Here is a 16131-nt window from a genome sequence, read left to right as displayed (position 1 = left end):
GAACACACAGACTACATTTCAGAACCAACACAGAAACTGCATGTGCACAACTGGTCAGAAAAATGTAAGTATCACAATAGGTTCTTAAGGTTGGAAGAGGCCTTAACAATCACTTTCCCATGTTCTGGTCTAATATATTATTTTTTCTCCAATATTTGCCCCAATATCTACATTCTATGTCAAACTAGAGGGCAGTGAGTGGGAAAGAAAGCAACTTGCTCCTTTCATTGTGCACTACGACTGTGCTATCCCGGGCGGGAAGAAGAACCAAGAACAAAGCTTTAACCTATGCCCCAATAGTTCTTGTGATACACACATGCATGGGTTTACGAAAGTTAGACTACACTATTAACAGGGACTATTCCAATAGACACTTAGAAGCTGCTTTTGCTGAAAAACATTGATTCCTCACATGGGCCTTGTTACCAAGTTACTTTTAGTGTCTTAGTACTTTTCTATTGCTGTGAAGAGACACTACCACCAAGGCAACCTACAAAAGCAAGATGTTTGTGTGGGAGCTTGCTCACAATTTTAGAAGGTGAGACCATGACCATCATGGTGGGGAGCACGGCAGCAGGCTGGCAGGCTTGGTGCTGGAGCAGTAGCTGAGAGCTTACATGTTGAGATGACAACCAAGAGGCAGAGAGAGGGGGCTAACTGGGAATGACATGAGCTTTTGAAACCTCCAAGCCCACCCCCAGTGACACACCTCCTCCAAGAAGGCCACACCTCCTAAGCCTTCCCAAACAGTACTGCCAACTGGGGACAAAACATTCAAATATGAGTCTATGGGGACCATTCTCATTCAAACCACCACTGGCCCACAAAATACGGGCAAGATAAAAATAAAAACCTGACATATCTACCTTTGCCTTGCATATGTAAATTAGGGCTAAAAGCTAAGAGATGAGTTAGTGTCCTTAATTTCTCTAGAGTCACCTGGAGTTCCAGGATCAAAACCTTTCAGGACAGGTCCCATATCAGACACAATAAGGACAATTCTCTGCGAGGGGAGGCTGCATTCTTAGTGATTAACAGATTAAACGTCTCAAGAATATATATATATATATTTTTTTTGTTTTTGTTTTTTTGAGACAGGGTTTCTCTGTGTAGCTTTGCACCTTTCCTGGAACTCACTCTGTAGCCCAGGCTGGCCTCGAACTCACAGAGATCTGCCTGCCTCTGCCTCCTGAGTGCTGGGACGAAAGGCATGTACCACGGTCGCCCGGCACATCTTAAGAATTAACCAGAGTTAGGACAAAGACAAGCCAATGACCGGCACCTCACCGCGACCTAACTGGTTAATTACACATGCCTCCCATCTTCTATTATCTTCTATTTCAACTTAAACCTCACGTCAGGACACCAAAGACAGAGCTGGAGTCCTTAACTCTTTTATCTGTTCCTCCTCCGAATGTAGCCACATCGAATTCTCTTCTTTCTGCTTTCCAACATTACTCAGCTGTAGTGGGTAGCCATTCCAGCTTTGTTCTGGAAGTTCCAACCCCCATTGAGACTTCGGCAACTGTCACGCCTACAAGGCGGGGCCAAGGGAGGCGCCTGGGGACCCGAGATCGGGATCGGCGAACGCTCTCTTGGTTCCAGGACCCTGGATGGTGGAGGTGGACAACGCAGAGCTCCAGAGAACACCGCTGGACTGTGATACACCTTCCCCAGACCCCGCGACCTACCTATCCCTTAATTTGTAAGTTACACCATTAAATAAATCTCCTTTTAACTACGTGGAGTGGCCTAAATAATTTCACCAATATCTGGCGCCCAACGTGGGGCACGAACCCATTTAGATATGATAGGATGAAAGGGTAAATTAATGAACCTACTTTTAAAGAATAACAACTTGTTTAAAATGTTTTACATTGCTATAGATTTTAGTTTATTGATACAAATTTAAACTTAATTTTGTTATACTGTATATATATTTCTATTCTTGTTTGAGGTATTATGTTTATGTAACTCATTTAAAATTGTAATGGATAATTAAAATATAGATTAATAGCTAGTCATCTATGATAATATTTGTAGCCATGTTAATTAAGTCTTCTAGATATACATAGATATATTTCAGATAGATAGATAATCTTCAAACACTTCAAAAACCTACAGAATATGGCATTTAAAATGTTTTAAAAATTTAGACTTTTTGGACAATGAGACATGTCTGCTCCTGACAGCACCAATTTACTTCAGAGAGGAGGATGGGCATCGAAGACACTCCGTATGGAGTTTATCTTCTTCACCTTGACAAAAACAGCCATTTGGGCAAGAAACTGTTCTTGCCTGGACTGCTTGATCAACTGGACATGCAGGACCCATAGAAAGGTGACCACTAAACTTTGCTTGACAAAATGGTCCTTCAGGTTCCTGCTTTACAGAGAAAACTGCCAGACATTCTACAAGACACAGAAAAAAGTGAATAAGAGACTCTAGGCCTGTGGGCTGAAGACAGATGCCCCAACTTTACAAGAGAACTTTGGATGACTGTCCAGGCTCAGCTGTCTCTGTCTACCCTACAAGACTCCCAAAAGTTGCTTGCATCCTTCTCCCATTTCTCATACAGTATTATATCCTTCTGAGGTCTTTGATGTGGTTAAAGACTAGATACTTACAATTTTCCTTAGTTATAATGAAAGATAAGTTAGATATAAAACCTTAAACTCACAAATATAAGATAGATAGGATCTCTTCTTTAATATTGTAACTGTAATTCTTGCTTGATAGTTGTTTTGTTATATGTAATTTTACTATGTTAAAGTTAAAACCTTTTTTAAAAAAAAAGAAAAGGGGAAGTGCTGTGGATATCGCTATATGTAAATAAACTCTGATTGGCCAATAGCCAGACAGGAAGTATAGGCGGGACTAACAGAAAAGCAAATTGAGGGAACAGGAAGGGAAGGGAGAGACTGCCTGGAGCCGCCGCCAGGACAAGGAAGATGTAAGGTACCAATAAGCCATGAGCCATGTGGCAAAGTCAAGATTAATAGAAATGGGCTAAATATAAGAGTAAGAGCTAGACAATGACAGGCCTGAACTAATGGCCAAACAGTTTAAATAATATAAGAGTCTATATGTTTATTTTATAAATGGGCTCTGGGACTGGCGGGACTTGATGGCGGGAGCTGGAGACAAATTCTCCAGCTACACTCAGCTCTTTTTTTAATTGATATATCAGGGTTGGTGGTCCAGCCTAATTTGTCAAAACTGCTGGAGACTGAGTTTTTGCCTTAAAAACACACATAATACTACCTTTAGTACTATAGTTTTTTTTCCTAGTCCCTCTGTTTTCCCCACATTCTATTGTTCTCTAAACAGAAGACAATATAATCTTATTTGGATTTAACGTACAGATTTTACTGTCCACCACCATAACAAAGCTGCGTCCTGCGCTCAGTCACTTCCTTCCGTCTATCTTGCCGTTCCTGACTGCTCACAGCTCGCATTCCAATGGCTCCCATCTTGCCCGGCCCCGGGATGTTCCTGCCTCCTCTTCGTTACTTTAGCCTGTGAGGTGAGAAGTTGGACATTTGTAGACTTGGCAGTCATGGAGGATGGCCCTGGCTCACATAATCAGCTTTAGATCTCATCTCCTGTGTCCCTGGCAGCATGCTAATTTAAAGGGAGGGGACCACACCACAGCTGGAACTTCTCAGAATTTGAAAAAACACATGAAAGAAGGAGGGTGTCAGTAGCAGGGTGCTGTTGAAGCCTGTTAGGGGAAGAATGTTTCCTCTTGGTAAAGTATGACTATTTCAGAGATGTGTTCTTTATTGTTATTTTTAAAATTCTCTTGAATAAGCTCTGTTATATGATTTTTGGCCAGAAGAACAGGACCTAATTCTCCTCTGGCCCTGGGTTGTCCAAGACATTATAATATTTACAAAGACACACTACTGACCCCTCTGTGAAGTGTTAGCCAAAATGGGGCTGTCAATCACCTGGACAGGAAAATGCTCCTCCGGAAGCTGCTGGTTCCAGAGTCTTCAAGAACCATGATACACTTGAAGACAACATTAAAGAGAAGAATAACATTCCTGTGAATGAGATGTGTATTTAAGGGTCCACCCCAGAAGCCCCTCCCTCTCTCAATGACAATTGCTCATAAACCTCACTGCCAAAACTGCCTACTTTATGAGCTTTTTGAGTTCTCCCAAATTATAACTTTTTGTTTTCTTCCTTTTTTTTTTAAATCTCCTATTTACTTCTGGATGTTGGCCAAAGTCCTAAGACTGCTTGTTCTGACATTCTGGGTATTCTCACCTCTCTGAAGTCACCTCCAGCTCATACACACACAGATGCTGCCCACCCTGCCTGGCTTTCTGACCTCATTCAGAAAACATGACCCTCTCTCTTCCTCTGATCCAGAGTCCTCCTGATCTTCCTCTTATCTTAGCCCTCTCAGCAGGTGCTAAGATCTCCAGCTTGCCTACTTTGTTGTTTCTATCCTCTCAAAAATCCAATAAAAATTGTTCTCAAGTTTCCTTCTGAGCCTATTTTCAATGTATTTTATCTTGATGACTAAGCGCAGGAAAAAGGTAAAACCTCAACATTAACACAAACCAAGACTTTTCTTCTAGCTCTTCAGCAGACTGGGACAAAGTAGCATTTTTGAAATTAAACAGGAGAATAACAGGGAAAGGTTATGGAAAACATAGACAGAAACAAGATAGTGTGGTAAGGTGTGACCATTGTCATTTTTTTTAAATTTTATTTGTACATGCACATGCATGGGGCAGGGGTGCACATCTGCCGTGGCATGTATGTGGAGGTCAGAAGGTAACTTTTGGGAGTCGGTTCTCTCCTTCCACCAGGGTTCTTGAGGAATAATGTAGGTGCTTAAGTAGGGTTTCTATTGCTGTGATAAAACACCATGACCAAAGGCAAGTTGAGGAGGAAAGGGTTTCTTTTGCCTTACAGATAGATATAAGTCCATCACTGAGGGAATCTAGGGCAGGAACTAAGGACAGGAACCTGGAACAGGAACTAGTGCAGAAGCCACAGAGGAGCGCTGCTTACTGGCTTGCTCCTCATGGCTTACTCAGCCTGCTTTCTTACATACCCCACCCAGGACCACCGACCCAGGTGTAGTACCACCCATAGTGAGCTGGGCCCTTCCACATCAATCATCAATCAAGAAAAGGTCCCACAGACATGCTCAGAGGCCAGTCTTGTGACAACTCCTCAATTGAGGGTCCTTCTTCTCAGGTGTCTGTAGTTTGTGTCAAGTTGATAATAAATAACAAAGGTGTGCTGGGAAGAAATCCATTGTGTCTAACTCAGTAACCAGCAAATCCCCAATGCCAATAATCCGATCAATCAGAGGACACCAACAAAATTACAGGACATGTTAAATATTTCATTAATTACCTCAAGTAGCTTCAACTAAACCAACAAAGAAATGCAGAGTGAATAGCACAATCAAAAGACTAGATTAAGCTATCTTTTGTAACTAAGAAACACATTCCAGTGCAAAAGACATCCATGGACTGAGAGTCAACTGATCGAATGAAGGAAAACTGGAAAAAAAAGTGATATAGCTGCTTTGATAACTGATAGAGTTGTCCTCAAACTGAAAATCAGAAGAGATAAAGAAGGCTGCCACATATTAATAAAGGAGCAGTCCATCAAGAAGAAATGATAATTGCAAATACATGTGCACTGAATACTGGGACTCCCAATCTTATACACCAAAAACTAATGGACATTGACTGTCAGATGGTCCAGGTACAATAATAGTGGATGATTTCAATTATCTATTCTTCTCTCTAGATAGGCCATTCAAACCAAAAGTCAACAAAGAAACCTAAGACTTAAATTACACCATAAATCAAATGGATATGACAGATAGCTATAGAATATTACATCTACAGAAACAGAATACAGGTATTTTTTTCAGTGTCATGGGCTGCTGAACTATAGTTATACCATCTCCTGAAAGCATTCTTAAGATACTTTAAGTGCTAAAATTATCTTGAGTAAACTGGTCTCTTGTCATGTAGACCAGTCATAAATGTACTGGTCACGTAGGCCAGCCATAAATGTCTATACAATGTGTCCCTGAACTCAAGGTTATGGGAATTAACTGCAATCTTTCTACTTCTATAAACACTTGCTTGCTTCCTGCAGAAGTCACAGCTGCTACTCTATGTGGACATCACACAGTTTTGGGTTTTGTCTTTAAAAGCTCTAACTAATTGGAGGTTGGGGCTGCGCCAAACTACCCTGCCTGGGCAGCCCCAAGGCAAAGACTGAAGGCTCCATATGATTTGACTTATTCAGGCCTCTTGGTGGCCTTTCCTCAGGCACCCCAGAACATCAGCAGCCCTTGAAACTGCCTCTAAAATGGACCATGTTCTAGGCCACTGTGGAGAGCACAAACAATGGGCTGTGAGGTGCTCAGCAACTAGGATGTCCACACGGAATTTGTCATTTGAATATTCTTTTTATTCACACAAATGTTTCTTCTAATGCCATGCTACTATAAAGGTTAAGCAGCTAACAATTGGCTAATGCAGAGTTCAACTAGATAAATCTCCAGCGAGGATGTATTGGGAGCAGGCTCAACCCACATTCTGTGTGAAGTCCTTCAGCTTCGGTAGGCCAGGAGGATGACACTGGTAGAGAGGTCCAGAAGGTCCTTGAGAGCTGCAGCGCTGACAGGCAGGCAAGTGTGAGCTCAGCAACAGAAGTGCAGAAGGGTGTCAGTGCAGAGGCTTGAGATGCCATGTCTCAGGAGCATGGCAGTGTGATTCTAGGGGCTACGTCTGAAGTTCTAATATTTGTATCACTCTGCTTAGCAGTAGCTTTGTGCTATCAGGGCTCACATCTTAGGCTGGTTCACTAACATATCAGTGCCATCTTGGGGTTAGTTCATTAGCATATTAAAGCCTGTCTTGGGCTTGGCTCATGTCTGAGCTGCCTCCCGGCTGGATCATTATCTGATGTGTTTATCAGAGCTAACCCTGGAGCCCAGCTCCACTCAGAGCTGCCAGGTGGCAGGCTCCCATCTTACAGGCGCTAGCTACATTATTCTAAGTCACGCAAAATGGTTTCACTTATGTTCCTAACAGCCACAAACCAAGTCTTTCCAAATCTTAAAAAACTGAAACAACCATCTTCTGAGATCATGGTGCAATGAAAATAGAAATCACAGGCAAGAAAAAACACAGAAACTCTACAGATACGTGGAACCGGAACAATATGCTCTTTTAAAAATGGATGTTTTGTCTACATGTACGTCTGTGAAGTACATGTGCTCCCGGTTCCCGAGGAAGCCAGAAGAGGGCTTCAGATCCCTTCTGACTGGGGTTACAGAGAGTTGTGAGCTGCTGCGTGGTTGCTGGGACTTGAGCCTGGATGAGCTGCCAATGCTCTTACCCACCGAACCATCTCTCCAGCCCCATGAACAACATATGCTTGAATGAACAGTGGCTAGTTGAAGAAATCAGACATAAAATTTAAAAATTCCAATAATCAAATGAAACTGATGGATCAATTTACCAGAACCCTTGGAATACAGCCAAGGCAGTTCCAACAGGAAGGTTTATAGCCATGAGCATCTACGGTAAAAAGAAACCAGAGAGCTCTCAAATAACCCAACAATGTACCTCTGGGTCCTAGAGAAACCAACAACAATGCAAACAGAAGTAATAGACGACAAGAAATAATACAAATCATAAAATAGAAACTAAAACAAAAATATGTAAAATTGATCCAATAGAGATTTTTCTTTGAAAAATGAACAAGATTAACAAACACCTAGCTAATCCAACCAAAAACACGAGAGAGAAGACCTCAATTAATAAAATAGAGATGAAGGGGGAAGTTACTACAGATTTCAGTGAAATGAACAGAATCATTGGGGAGTAATTTGAAAACTGGAGAGTTTAGATTAATCAATTCCCAGATACATACAGCCTACCAAAATTAAATCAAGAATATATAGACTTAGACAGATCCATAACAACCAATGAAATTGATGCAATGATAAAAAGCGCCCCCCCAAAGAACCCAGGAAATAGGTATTAAAGGAAAAAGTCAAATTATCCCTATTTGTAAATGGCATGCTCCTATACTTCAAAAGGCCCTAAGGACCCCACCCCCACCAGAAAACTTTTAGATTTGCTGAACACTTTCAGCAAAATAAGAGGAGACAAGATCACTTTTGAATATGCTAATGGAAACCCTGCTGAGAAAGAAATTAGGAAAAAAAATCCCATCTACACTAGTTTAAAAGAAAAGGACAAAACAACAAACCCAGACAAGACCTTAGCCCACACCCGACCAAGGAAGTGAAGGGCACTGAAGAAATCAGACCCTGGAAGATGTCAAGTCCTTCCATGATCAGGGACTGGATGAGAAGGTCCTTTGGCTAATACAGCAAGCCCAAGGGCAATCTGGGATACAGGAGATTTTGCCTCAAAAAATCGCAAAAAAAAAAAAAAAAAAAGCCAATGAGTTGAGTCAGTGAGGAAAGGCACTCACTGCCAAGCCTGACCACCGAGTTCAACCTCTAAGACCCACAGGGCAAAAGGAGGAGACTGACCCCTTCAAGTTGTTTTCTGATGTCCACAAGTGTAGTCGGACTTTCTTTGCACCGCCAGCTCCCAAATAATGACACAGAGACTTGTTATGAAAGCTTGGCCTTAGCTTAGGCTCATTCCCAACTAGCTCTTATAACTTAATCTGTCTACATTAATCTACTTTCTACCATGTGGCTTGTTACCTCTCCTCCATACTGTATGTCTGACTTGCTCTGTGTCTCGCTGGCCAACCCCACCTCTCTTCTTCCCAGAGTTCTTATCTCTTCCCAGAGGTCCCACCTATTCTCTCCTGCCTAGCTATTTACCATTCAGCTCTTTATTAGACCAAACAGAAGGTGCCTTAGCAGAGACACATCTTCACAATGTACAATGAAGGATCCAGGAATATAGAAATATAAAATTGTAAACCTAAAAAAAATTATATATATATAAAAGCTGACAGTCATCAGCTCTAAAGGTTAACTTCTAACAATGGCTCTCTGCTTATAGCCAGCTCCTCTGTCAACAGCCAAGGGTTAATTTTTAACCCCATTGCCCCTTAGAGCCAACAGCTGCCTGGACCAAAAGTCAACTTTTAATAGATGTTTCCATGTGACTTCTAGCATGAATCCCATGCTTGATGTTCTACATGACTCCTAACATGTACCCCATGCCTGATGCTTTCCCCTGTTTCCTATAAAAAGGAGGCAAGAACCTGCCTCCATTGCCACAGCCTCAGAATCCCAAACACTGGCTGTGGTCTCAGCTAGCTGATAAGCTTTTGTGCCCCACAGTATTATTTCTTCTTCTTCTTCTTCTTCTTCTTCTTCTTCTTCTTCTTCTTCTTCTTCTTCTTCTTCTTCTTCTCTTTCTCTTTTTTTCTGGAATAAAGTTTGCTTTGGTTTAATAGACTTTGGTGGTCTGTCCCCATTATTGCATGATCCTGGACCCAACAACAAAAACAGCACACAAGAGCACGGGCCATAGGTAAGGCCCTACATAAATGAATAATATAATAATAAAAACATTTTAGAGAAAATTCTTTAAAATTCACACCATTGAATAATAAAAACTATGTATGTATGGAAATCCTCTACTTTGTAAGTGCTGAGGTTTGGATGAGTTGTCCCCCAAAGGCTCAGGTGTTTGAACACTTGGTCCCCAGTTAGTGGCGCTGTCTGGGGAAGTTATGGAACCGTTAGGAGGTGGAGTCTTGCTGAAGGAAGTATTTCACTGGACACTGGTGGGTTTTGAGAGTCTGTAGCTGCATGCCATCTCCAATTTGCTGTTTTTGCAGGTTGATGGTGTTTCTCTTTGCTTGCTGCTCCAGCTGCCTGCAACCATGCCTTTCCATTATTATAAACTCTAAGCCTTTATAACCATAAGCTCAAATAAACTCTTCCCTCTGTAAGTTTCCTCGTCATAGTATTCCATCATACCAATAGAGAAGTAACTAATATAATAAACTAAGGTATATACATAGACATATAAAATATATACAAGAAATTTGAATGGCGTTAACTCTGTTGTGTACTCCGTGAAGATAATGCTGTTCCCACAGCCAGTAAGCAGCTCTCCTCCATGGGCCCTGCTTGAGTTCCTGCCCCCATTTCCCTCAATGATAGATGGAGATTTGAAAATTTGAGCCAGATAAATCTTTTCCTCCCCCGAGCTGCTTTGGATCATGCTCTTTATCACAACAGCAGAAAGCAAAGGAGACCAGGGACTGGCACCCAAGTGGGCCAGGCTATTGCTGGGACAGACCCAGCCAGGGTGTTCTGGGAGTGACTGGAGAAGTGACTGGGGTTGGAAAAGAGCTTATCAGGCTGTTCTGTGGGAGCTTGTAAAATAAGAATGTTGAAAGAAATGCAGGCAATGGAGGCCTGCTTTGTACATTTTCAGAGGGAAGCAGAGACTCTGGGCTGTTTGTGTGACATTTCCCATTAAGAATCTGGGCAATCTGTAAAACCTTCTGTGTTTACTGAGACATGGTGCTGCTTAGCAGGGGGACGAAAATCAGCTGTGAGTAATAAGAGACCAGAGTCATTGAGGAAGATCTGGGAAGTGCATCCTCAGGGTCAGCATGCAGAAGGTGTGGTCCAGAGCGGGCCAAAGCTGCACCACAAGCTGGTAGTTGAACTTGGTAATGTGTAAGTCCACCACAAGATCCTGGCTTTGGCAACATGAAAGCTGCAGGATTGAGGGGATCACAAAGAGAAGCTGAGCCTTTACCACAGTGTGGTGGCAGAGTCAGAGTCCCCAAAGAGAGGCGAAGAGAGGCCATTACAGAAGGCATGGATTTGGAGATTCTAGTACTGTGGGATGCCCACCATAGACAGTGTCAGGTGTCAGGGCAGAGCTGGCCTAAGCCTGCATGACAAGCTTTGTGTGCCATGGTGGCAGAGTGGAAAAGTGGAACGAGCTACCCATGCTTTTGGAGCTAGAAGATCGTGAGTCTCAGATGTGGGAGTCTGGGATATACTGGACCAGAGCTTTGCTTTAATCTGATTATTCCTATGCCCACATCCTTTACTTCTGGAATAAGAAAGCATAAGATTTGGTTTGTATTTCGCAGGAGCTAACAGCTAAGAGACTTTGAACTTATAAATAGACATTGAAAACGTAACGTATGGGCAGTTTAAAAGACTGTGAAACTTCTAAAGCTGTACAGTATTTTACCGTAGCAACATGAGATATGTTTTTGTGTCCAGTTGGCAAAGGATGGGATCTCCTGGTTAGCTTCTGCTGTCAACTTGACACAGCCCAGAGTTATCTGAGAGACTTATCAATTGGAGGATTGCTTCCACAGACTCGCCTGTGGGCCTGTCTTTATTGCTAATTCATGTAGTGGGGCCCAGCCCACTGTGGGTGTTGCCGTCTCCAGGAAGGTGGGCTGGGCTATACAAGAAAAGTAGATGGATGTGAGCCAGACAACAAGCCAGGAAACCTCATTCCTTCATAGTCTTGGCTTCAGTTCCTGCTTCCGGGCTCCTGCTTGAGTGCCTTGTCTGACCAACCTCATGTGGAAGTGCAAGCTAAATAAACCTTCCCACAGTTGCTCTTAGTCACGGTGTTTATCCCAGCAATAGTGAGAACATGATAACCTGGGATCGTAAGCCACATAAACCACATAAACCCTGTTTCCTGGATATCGCTTTTGTCAGGATATTCTATCACTACATCAGAAATGAAACCAGGACTTCCCTTATTGGCCTCTACCAGAAAGGTTATAAATCCAAATATAGACCTTATAGTCTAGACTCCCCTTTTTGTCTTGGGATGGTCTTATAACATAGCTTTGGCCGTGTAGTGGTTGACTGGGTGGAGTTTGATAGTGAATTCTGAGAAAGCTTTTGTTTTCCTAATGAAATGAGACAGATTCAACATATCTCCCAGAATGGCAAAATCTGAAACACTGATAACACCACACTTTCTGCACTGGAAATGTAAAAAAGTTAAATAAGACAAAAAATTCATTAAGAAAAAAATTGTACCTAGGCATGGTGGTACATGCCTTTAATCCCAGCACTTGGGAGGCAGATTGTGAGTTTGAGACCAGCCTGGTCACGAAATGAGTTCCAGAACAGCCAGGTCTGTTATACAGAGAAACCCTGTCTCATCTCGAAAAACAAAAACAAAAACAAAAACAAAAACAAAAACAAAAACAAAAAAAAACCTCCAAAACCCAAAACAACAAAACAAAACAAAAATCATAGAGGAGCCACTTGGAAGAAATTCAAATTCCTCCAGCATCAGCACTTCTTGAAATCAAAATCTATGTGCTCAAGATCGCAGGACTTGCTCAAGACTGCATTCTGCTTATCAGCTGCTTATTGTCCAGTCCTGTAAGAATGTAAGGCTGTAAGCTTGGACCACCCAGAATAAAGCACAGGACCCCTTCGTTTAGGAATAAAAATCTATCGGATCCCCGCTGGGTGTGCATGCTTGCCTGCTTGATTTGGCATGGCTATGAACTCTCTGCAGAAGTAAAGCATTTTGCCTTACATAAATGTGTTGGATTATGTGATCATTTTCTTGGGATCCCAGACCCATTTTTAACACCTGAAACTCTAATTCACTGACGGAGTGGAAGTCACATGGGAAGAGTCTGGCAATTTCAAACAAAACTAAATGATCTTATAATTGTACTCCATGGCAACACTCAAAGGACTTGAAACATGGCCACACAAAACTCTGCACATTTAGCTGGTCCTGGTACCTATTATTTCTACAATGTTAGTACTAAAGGCTGAAGCAGGAGAATTATGAGCCTGAGATCACCCTTAGCTCCACAGCAACACTGTTTCAAAAAAATAAGCAAGCAAGACAAAACCTCATGTACATAGATGCTTCTAGCATAATTTATTCATAATTGCCAAAACTTGGAAATAAACACAATGTGTTTCATTCACTAGGCACATAGTAAACAAACCATCTAGGAATCTGCAGCAGACATGAGTTTCAGCTGCTGGACTCTTAAGATTCTGTAAATCAATGATGCTCAGGAGTCAAATCAGAAAGTCAGACTTAAGCCACACCTGGTAATAAAGAACTGTAGTCTTAGCTATTTAGTAGGCTGAAGCAGGATTGCAAGTTCAAGGACAGCCAGGGCAATTTAGGAAAACCCTGTCAAAATACAAAACAAATGAGTCCTGAAGGCATAGCTTACTCTTAGAACATATACATGCTTATATATATGCTTAACATATACATAGCCCTAGGTTTAATGCCGAGTTCAGAAAGCAGGAGAATGAGGAAGAGGAAGGGGGCTAGACAAAAATTAAAAGAGAATTAAAAGAGGTAATTGATCTTAATACAGTTTCAGACACAATGTTCAGTAAATATTAGCTGCCATGTGAAATTCGCTATTATCAAGATGTCTTGGCTGGATTTGCTCATGTCCTTAACATTTCCTGAGCCTGTATGATATGTGTTAAAGAGAATAAAAAGACTACCAAAAAAAGGTTACTGTCTTTTGTAAGCTATCAATCCAATAGTCATGATGACAGAAGTTTGTTTGGTATTTTTTTCTTTTTACAGAACAGGTAACTTTTTTTGTTGTTTTATGAGTACTTGTTACATACCAGGTAATAATTATGAACGCTTCAAGAGCAGTATCATTCCATCATTACAACAGCCTCATGTTTCCTTGTTTTAGAGATAGGAAAGTCCAACTCAGATGTTTTTCTAAGTTCACATTGCAAGTCAAATGGCAGAACATCAATCATCTCCAGGAAACGTTACTAATCCTTTAACCTAGTAGATTAAGTTTAGGATAGAGACTTCACTCTCTAGTGAGTGAAGGGCTCCCGAAGAACAAAGCCAGATGCTCTTGCTTCAGCTGAGGGAAGAGGAAAGTACAGGAAGTCCAAGGCTGGCTCATCATACCACGGTCGGATTGCAGCAACAGGGAACTGGAGATTCGTTGCTGCCAGCGGGGCTAGAAGAAGGCTTTGGAGGATAAAGTCACGTTCCTTGATTTTTACTTGTGGTGGAGACATTTGCACTGTCCCTTCAAACAAACATATTGGCATTTTCTTTCCTAGAGATCAATGTACACGTTGGGAACCCTCCTGTCCAGTCTAGCATCTCACAGGACCAGTATCTATCACTGTTTCATAACACCCATCCCTCGCTCTCTCTGTCCTAAGAGTTCCCGAGGATGAGATCCTTTTTACTGAACACATTGCCTTGTCAGTAGAGGCTAAAGACAGCTAATACCCTTTGTATAAAGACCCCTAAGGATGGGTGAAGAGAGCATAGAACTTACTCAACTTCACACAAAGAACCAGTGGCACAGCCGAGCTGAAAGTCTACCCGACTCACAGCCCAGTCCTTTTTAAGGACACTATATGGCCTCTTTCAGCTGTATAAAAGTCGAAAACACTGAGAAGTAAAAGACTTGTAAGCAAACATTCCTACAGTCCAGCAAGGAACTGAAAGTTCTGGTGGTGGCAGGAAAAAAAAAAAAAAAAAGCAACTCTTCCCGACTTTCCGGGGCAAACACAACAGTGTAACAATGTGATGGTTGTCCTAGTTAGGGTTTCTATTGCTGTTATGAGACACCATGACCACGAGCAAGTTGGGGAGGAAAGGGTTTATTTGGCTTATGCATTCACAACCATAGTTCATGAACGAAGGAAGTCAGGACAGGAATTAAAACAGGCAGGGAGCCTGGAGGCAGGAGCTGAGGCAGAGGCCATGGAGGAGGATGCTTACTGGCTTGCTCCTCATGGCGTGTTCAGCCTGCTTTATTATAGAGCCCAGGGTCACCAGCCCAGGGATGGCACTCCCCACAATGGGTTGGGGCCTCCCCCAACAATCACTAAGAAAATGCCTTACAGTGGATCTTATGGAGGCATTTTCTCACTTGAAGTTCCCTCCTTTCCAGTGACTCTAGCTTGTGTCAAGCTGACATAAAACTAGCCAGCACAATGGTGTAATCATACAGTACTTAAATAGCGTTTACTGCGTACCTGGTGTTATTTTAGGGACTTCGTAGCACTGTCATAATTGTGTTAGAGGGTACTATTATCCCTATTTTTCTAAGAGGCAAGGTTAACTTTAAATGCAGAGGGGCTAAGTGACTTGCCCAAGGTAATCTAGAAGCAACTAACATTTACTGAGTACTTGTCATGTGACAGAAACTAAGGCCGGAACGTATACCTCGTCCCATTACCTTGTTTAATACTCAAACTAGTCTTAATATATTACTACCATTATCATTTCTTCCGGATGAAGCCTGAGTCCAGAGCCCATACTAGGTCGTCAAGAGCAGGGGACAGATACAGACTGAGAGCGAGTGGACTCCGGACTACATAGAGATCTGCTGGAGGAGACCTCAGTGAAGTGATTGCGGCCCAGGATCCAAGGCAGAATGTTCTATGCCTTTGAGCTAGAGCCCTCTGCCATCCGCGAGGTGCACCTACGCCCCTGCCGGCCACACGCGGGAGCAATCGCCACACGCTTGCGCCATGCTAACCAGGGGAGGAAACGCCAGCCAGCCACTAGCACCTCAGATACTTCTCTCCTGGGCCCAAGTATTTCCCCACACCCGCAGCCTTGTGCACATCCGTCCCTCCCCAGCAGTAGCAAGCCATGGCGAACCCGAGCCCCGCAACTGCTACCAGCATCCAGTTGCCATGGTGAAGGATGAGCTAGGAGCCGGAGGAGCCTGGGGCCGTGACCCCTAAGGACCCTTCAAGGGTCAGTAAAGAGAACTGAGAGACCTTTGAGTTGTCATGGTGATGCAAGCTCCTACAGGCGGGGAAGGAGCTCTTGAGTAGTTCTAAGAGTCAGAAAAACTTGACTTGGCCCTCGGGTTGCCATGGTGATGCCATAGTGGCGCCGGAAGAGGCAGGGTCCGCGGCCAGCCCAATCTCATTAGCGGCCTAGTTGATATTCAGTCTCCTGGTAGCAGGAAGGCTCTTGGCTTTATCCTAACCCCACAAGTGACAAAATGAGGTCTTGATGGGGCAGGGACTCTTCCTGGGTTCTGCCAATTCCAAGTTAGGTCGACCCTGGTCCACATCTCGCTGTCAGTGCCTGGAAGCCTCCTGTTGCTATGGTGACCCGGGCTCTGCAGAAGGGCTGG

At 42.8% G+C, this 16131-nt stretch overlaps 1 long non-coding RNA gene across 1 annotated transcript; it reads right to left on the bottom strand.

Annotated features, from left to right (window-relative positions):
* Positions 1–3369: 3369 nt before the first annotated feature.
* LOC131908540 (uncharacterized) lies at positions 3370–15891 on the bottom strand. Its single transcript, XR_009378617.1, has 3 exons — positions 15665–15891; positions 3954–4015; positions 3370–3519 (listed from the first exon to the last, which is right to left on the bottom strand). It is a non-coding gene; the product is annotated as an uncharacterized LOC131908540 (long non-coding RNA).
* Positions 15892–16131: the final 240 nt, after the last annotated feature.

This window comes from Peromyscus eremicus, chromosome 4, assembly GCF_949786415.1.
Source record: "Peromyscus eremicus chromosome 4, PerEre_H2_v1, whole genome shotgun sequence".
NCBI classification, from domain to species: domain Eukaryota; kingdom Metazoa; phylum Chordata; class Mammalia; order Rodentia; family Cricetidae; genus Peromyscus; species Peromyscus eremicus.
This window is presented reverse-complemented; position numbering and strand designations above follow the sequence as displayed.